Source organism: Hylobates moloch, unplaced genomic scaffold, assembly GCF_009828535.3.
Source record: "Hylobates moloch isolate HMO894 unplaced genomic scaffold, HMol_V3 SCAFFOLD_5, whole genome shotgun sequence".
Taxonomy (NCBI): Eukaryota; Metazoa; Chordata; class Mammalia; order Primates; family Hylobatidae; genus Hylobates; species Hylobates moloch.
Genome location: NW_026652280.1, coordinates 104,276,675 through 104,283,996, shown reverse-complemented (window position 1 = coordinate 104,283,996; position 7,322 = coordinate 104,276,675). Strand labels below are relative to the sequence as shown.

The 7,322-nt window shown below is 42.9% G+C and overlaps 1 pseudogene; it reads left to right on the top strand.

Annotated features, from left to right (window-relative positions):
• Positions 1-6,497: 6,497 nt before the first annotated feature.
• LOC116469472 (cytochrome c-like) lies at positions 6,498-6,839 on the top strand (annotated as a pseudogene).
• The last annotated feature ends 483 nt before the right edge of the window (positions 6,840-7,322 follow it).

Sequence of the window (7,322 nt, the reverse complement as noted above, 5' to 3'; positions counted from 1 at the left end):
ATACAGATAAACAGAATAGAATTGAGAGTCTAGAAATGTATCTATGACCAAGCAATTTTCAACCAGGGTGTCAAGAACATTCAATGCGGCTGGGAGCGGTGGCTCACGCTTGTAATCCCAGCACTTTGGGAGGCTGAGGCGGGCACATCATGAGGTCAGGAGATCAAGACCATCCTGGCTAACACAGTGAAACCGTGTCTCTACCTAAAATACAAAAAAAAATTAGCTGGGCATGGTGGCGGGCACCTGTAGTCCCAGCTACTCAGGAGGCTGAAGCAGGAGAATGTGTGAATCCGGGAGGTGGAGCATGAAGTGAGCCAAGATCGCACCACTGCACTCCAGCCTGGGCAACAGCGAGACTCCGCATCAAATAAATAAATAAATAAAGCTAGGAAAACTGGGTATCTACATACAAAAAAAATGAAGTTGGACTCTTACCTCATACTGTATACAAAAATTGACTCGAAATGGAATAAAGACCTAAATTTAAGAGACAAAGCTATTCAACATAAAACTCTTAGAAGAAAACATAGGGGTAAAACATTGTTACCTTGGATTTGGCAGTGGATTTTTAGATGTGACACCAAAAGCACAAGCAACCAAAGGAAAAATAGACAAATACTTTTGTGCTTTAAAGGACACTATCAAGAAAGTAAAAAGACTGCCCACAGAGTGGGAGGAAATTTTTACAAATCTTTTGGTTATTTGGTCTCTTTATTATTAATATAAGATAATAAAAAGAGAAAGAGATATGCAAATGGGTCAGATCTCATGGCTCATATCAGTAATCTTAGCACCTTGGGAGGCTGAGGAAGGAGTTCAAGATGAGCCTAGGCAACATGGTGAAATCCTGTCAAAAAAATTTTTTTAATTAGCCAGGTGTGGTAGCACACACCTGTAGTCCAGCTACTCCAGAGGCTATGGTGGGAGGATCGCTTGAGCCCAGGGAGGTTGAGGCTGCGGTGAACCATGATCATGCCACTGCACTCCAGCCTGTGTGACAGAGTGAGATCCTGTATTTAAAAAAAAAAAAAATAGGGATATGTAAATGGTAACTCTATATCTAATCATTTGAGAGACTACAAAACCATTTTCCAAAGTGGTTGCACCATTTTACGTTTCCACCAGCAGTGGATGAGGATTCTGATTTCTCTACATCATCATCAACATTTATCTGATAGGTATGAAGCGATGTAGATATGAAGCATGGCAGGTGTGAGGCGTAGTAGGTGTGAAGCAACGTTTTGTAGTTCCTCAAATGGTTAAACATAGAGTTACTATGTGACCGAGTAATTTCACTCTTAGGTGTATTACCCAAGATGAATGAAAACATATATCCACACAAAAACTTCATGTTCATAGCAGCATTACTCATAATAGTCAAAAAGTGGAAACAACCCAAATGTACATAAACTGATGAGTCAATAAACAAATTGTGATATATACATACAATGGAATGTTACAGAGCTATAAAAAGAAAACAAGTATTAATACATTTTACAACACAATAAACCATAAAAATATGCTAAGTGAAAGAAGCCAGTCACAAAATATACATATGTTGATATGGTTTGGCTCTGTGTCCCCACCCAAATCTCGTGTTGAACTGTGATCTCAAGTGTTGGAGGTGATTGCATCATGGGGGTGGTGTCTAATGGTTTAGCACCATCTTCCTAGTCTCATGATAATTCTCATGAGATCCAGATAAAAGTGTGTAACACCTCACCCTTCACTGTCTCTCTCCTGCTCCACCATGGTCAGACCTGCTTTCTTCCCCTTCACTTTCCACTGTGATTGTAAGTTTCCTGAGGCCTCCCAGCCATGCTACCTGTTTAGCCTGCACAACTGTGAGTCAATTAAATCCCTTTTCCTCGCCGGGTGCGGTGGCTCACGCCTGTAATCCCAGCACTTTGGGAGGCTGAGGCGGGCGGATCACAAGGTCAGGAGATCGAGACCATCCTGGATAACATCGTGAAACCCCGTTTCTACTAAAAAAATACAAAAAATTAGCCGGGTGTGGTGGAGGGCGCGTGTGGTCCCAGCTACTCGGGAGGCTGAGGCAGGAGAATGGCGTGAACTCGGGAGGCGGAGCTTGCCGTGAGCGGAGATGCGCCACTGCACTCCGGCCTGGGAGACAGAGCGAGACTCCGTCTCAAAAAAAATCTCTTTTCCTCATAAATTGCCCAGTCTCAGGTAGTTCTTTATAGCAGTGTGAGAACAGATTAATACATATGTGTGTGTATATATATGTGTGTCTGTGTGTGTGCACACACACGTACATATACATATATTAAATATGTATACAGGTCCAGGCATGGTGGCTCACACCTGTAATCCTAGCACTTCTGGAGGCTGAGGCTAACAGATCACGAGGTCAAGAGATCGAGACCATCCTGGCCAACATGGTGAAACCCCATCTCTACTAAAAATACAAAAATTAGCCAGGCATGGTGGCGTGCACCTGTAGTACCAGCTACTCAGGAGGCTGAGGCAGGAGAATTGCTTGAGCCCAGGAGGCAGAGGTTGCACTGAGCCAAGATCGCGCTACTGCACTCCAGCCTGGCAACAGAGCAAGACTCTGTCTCCAAAAAATTAAAAATTAAAAATAAGGCCAGGCACAGTGGCTCATGCCTGGTACTTTGGGAGGCCGAGGCGAGCAGATCACAAGGTCCGGAGATCAACACCATTCTGGCTAACATGGTGAAACCCCGTCTCTACTAAAAATACAAAAAACTTAGCCGGGCGTAGTGGTGGGTGCCTGTAGTCCCAGCTACTCGGGAGGCTGAGGCAGGAGAATGGCGTGAACCCGGGAGGTGGAGCTTGCAGTGAGCCGAGATCGTGCCACTGCACTCCAGCCTGGGTGACAGAGTGAGACTCCGCCTCAAAAAAAAAAAAAAAAAGTATACTTATGTATGTATGTGTATATGTAAAAAGAATGATCCCATTTGTAAAATCCAGAATGAGAAATTTAGATAGACAGACAGAAAGTAGATTAGTGGTTGCTTGGGGGAGTAACATGAGGTGATAGTTAAGAAAAAAGTTGATTGTGGTAATGGTTGCACATTTCTGTGAATGTACTAAAAAACCATTAAATTGGTAAACTTTCAAGGAGTGAATTGTATAGTATATGAATTATATCTCAATAAAGCTGTTACCAAAAAAAAAGATATAACAGTGGCTCCTATATACAGGAAGAGATCTTCCATATCACTCATAATAATAAAAGAAATGCAAATTAAGACTATGCCATTTGGGCCGGGTGGGGTGGCTCATGCCTATAATCCCAACACTTTGGGAGGCCAAGGTGGGCGAATCATGAGGTCACGAGTTCAAGACCAGCCTGACCAACATGGTGAAACCCTGTCTCTACTAAAAATACAAAAATTAGTTGGACTTGGTGGCATGGGCCTGTAATCCCAGCTACTCAGGAGGCTGAGGCAGGAGAATTGCTTGAACCCAGGAGGCGGGGGTTGCAGTGAGCTGAGATCGAGCCACTCCACTCCAGCCTGGGCCACAGAGTGAGACTATGTCAAAACAAAACAAAAAAAAACCTACACCAGTATACAATGTCTTATCCATCAGATTGACAAAGATTATAAATTATGACAGACAATACATTCTGTTGGAAAAGCTGTGGAGAAACTGGCATTCTTATTAATTGCTGATGGGAATTCAAAATCATACAACCATTGTGGAGGATAATTTAGCAATATCTACTAAAACTGCAAATTAATTAATCTTTTGACCCAAAATTCCCACTTATAGGAATTTACCCTGATGATACACTTTCATAGAAAACTACATGTACACAGGAAGATAGACTGGGCCAGGGCCAGTGGCTCATGTCTGTAATCTCAGCACTTTTGGAAGCCAAGGTGAGAGGATCACTTGAGCCCATAAGTTTGAGACCAGCATGGGCAACACAGTGAAACCCTGTCTCTACAAAAACTACAAAACTTAGCCAGGTGTGGTGACATGTGCCTGTAATCCCAGCTCCTTGGGAGATGGAGGTGGGAGGATCGCTTGAGCCCAGGAAATCTAGACTGCAGTGGGCCATGATCGCACCACTGCACTCCAGCCTGGGCAACAGAATGAGACCCTGTCTCAAAAATTAAAAAAGAAAAAAAGTAATATACACTGTAACATTATTTATAATTGCAAATATTGAAAAGAATTAAATGTCTCTATGAAAAGAGTGGTTATCCACACAATAGAGTGCGATTCTGCAGATGTAAAAAAAAAAAAAAAAAAGGCCGGGCGTGGTGACTCACACCTGTAATCCCAGCACTTTGGGAGGCCGAGGCGGGCAGATTACCTGAGATCCAGAGTTCAAGATTAGCCTGGCCAACATGGTGAAACTCCATCTCTACTAAAAATACAAAAATTTGGCTGGGCACGGTGGCTCACGCCTGTAATCCCAGCACTTTGGGAGGCAGAGGCAGGCAGATCACAAGGTCAGGATATTGAGACCATCCTGGATAACACGGTGAAACCCCATCTCTACTAAAAATATTTTTAAAAAACATTAACCAGGCGTGGTGGTGGGCGCCTGTAGTCCCAGCTACTTGGGAGTCTGAGGCAGGAGAATGGCATGAACCCAGGAGGTGGAGCTTGCAGTGAGCTGAGATTGCACCACTGCACTTAAGCCTGGGCAACAGAGCGAGACTCTGCCTAAAAAAAAAAAAAAAAAAATGTGCTGGGCATGGTGGCACACGCCTGTCATCCCAGCTACTCGGGAGGCTAAGGCAGGAGAATTGCTGGAGCCCGGGAGACAGAGGTTGCAGTAAGCCAAGATGGTGCCACTGCATTCCAGCCTGGCCGACGGAAATGAATGAGATTCATCACCTGTAGGAGGTAGGTAGGAATGGGGTGGAAAGGATGAGATGTGGGTGAAATGGAATGGAAAGAATGGTCGGGAAGGGGGTGATACTTCTTTGCGTGTAATTTTTGTATAGTTCTGGTAACTATGTTAATATTTCACATACTCAAAAAAATAAAATAAATGCAATAATAGTAGGGGCAAAAACTCTAAAAATGGAATAAAAACAAGACAAAATGACAAAAAAGCAGACCATTATGTCCCATAAACTGCAGGGAACATATATCAAGCTTGAAGAGAAAAGCAGTCACCTTTGGTATTTTCCCTCTGTACACCTTTCTCCTACAGAGTACAGACGGAAAATATCAACATTCCAGCAACTTTCCCCAAGAAAACCTATTGCCTCTTTACTCTCAACCCTTTTTATCCCCTCAAGGTGAATACTGAACTAAATATTTCAAAAATTGTCTAGCTACTTGCTCTGCAATGCCTGGTTATCAGATCCCTCTTTGGAACATAGGGTTCCTGCTATCTATTGTTTTATTTTGGCCTAAATTTATAGCACAGCTGTAATTGAAACAGAAATAGTCTCCTTTTAATAACCTGATGTGTCTGTTCTGCCAATCCTTATGTTTTGTTTTGAAAATCTGATCATTCTGTCACAATGACATATTTTATTAAAAATCACCCTTCTGCCGGGCGCGGTGGCTCACGCCTGTAATCCCAGCACTTTGGGAGGCCGAGACGGGCAGATCACGAGGTCAGGAGATCAAGACCATCCTGGCTAACACGGTGAAACCCCGTCTCTACTAAAAAATACAAAAAATTAGCAGGGCGAGGTGGCAGGCGCCTGTAGTCCCAGCTACTTGGGAGGCTGAGGCAGGAGAATGGCGTGAATCCTGGGGGGCGGAGCCTGCAGTGAGCCGAGATCCTGCCACTCACTGCACTCCAACCTGGGTGACAGAGCGAGACTCCGTCTCAAAAAAAAAAAAAAAAAAAAATCACCCTTCTGTTAAGTGATGGGGCTTTTTCTTCTCTTTTTATTGAGGGGTGGGGGTTGTGTATACAATTTTATAAGTACTTTTGTGCATGATCTGTCCCTCCCTCTTCCCACCCCTGCAGTCCTCTTAAGAGAGGCCAACAGCCTTTCCCTGCCTTGGATTCTGAAGTGTTCCTGTTTGTCTTAACCTAGCCCTGGCCAGATGTTCTCTTTGATTTTTAACTTTTTTTTAAATTAAAAGATACCAGTATGAGATGAAAAAATAAAATAAAATAAAAAATAAAAATAAAAATCACCCTCTGGCCAGACGTGGTGGCTCACGCCTGTAATCCCAGCACTTTGGGAGGCTGAGGCAGGTGGGTCACGAGGTCAGGAGTTCAAGACCAGCCTGGCCAACATAGTGACACCACGTCTCTACTAAAAATACAAAAAATTTGCTGGGATGGTGGTGGGCGCCTGTAATCCCAGCTACTCGGGAGGCTGAGGCAGGAGAATCGCTTGAACCTGGGAGGCAGAGGTTGCAGTGAGCAGAGATTGCGCCATTGCACTCCAGCCTGGGTGACAGTGTGAAACTCCGTCTCAAAAAAAAAAAAAAAAATTGCCTTTACGGAGAGAGTGGGATGTCCGGCTTCAGAGTGGTAACCTACATTGCACCAGTGATGAAAAAGAGAATTAAATATGGGTGATGTTGAGAAAGGCAAGAAGATTTTTGTTCAGAAGTGTGCCCAGTGTCACACCGTGGAAAAGGGAGGCAAGCACAAGACTGCCTCCCTTTTCTCCATGGCCTAATCTCCTAATCTCCATGGTCTCTTCAGGCAGAAGACAGGTCAGGCTGTTGGATTCTCTTACACAGATGCCAATAAGAACAAAGGCATCATCTGGGGAGAGGATACACTGATGGAGTATTTGGAAAATCCCAAGAAGTACATCCCTGAAACAAAAATGGTCTTTGCCGGCATTAAAAAGAAGGCAGAAAAGGCCGACTTGACAGCTTATCTCAAAAAAGCTATTAATGAGTAATAATTGACCACTGCCTTATTTATTACAAAACAAATGTCTCATGAATTTTTTATGTGTACCATACTTTAATAGAGCTTATACACCAGAATTCAGATCATGAATGACTGACAGAATATTTTGTCGGACAGTCCTGATTTAAAACTAAGACTGGCTTGTGGTTAAATGAATATGTTCAGTTTTTGAATTTTAATAGTAATTCCAATTCAGTAAATGCTATCACTGTTTACCTCTTCTAAAGATATGATTAGACTTTTTTAGTAATGTTAAACTTTTCACAAAGATGGTGAGTACCATCTTAAAACTTACTGGAGATTGGTTTTATATTTAGATTTATATAACTGGTTACGTGAATATATGTAAATACTGGAGAAATTCCTTCACTGTCTCAGAACCAAGCAAGATTCACCTGTGTTTTGTGTCCATAAAGGCAAGGGTTGAAGATAAATAAGGTAGTAATGTCTACTTTATATTTTTGGCCTTAAC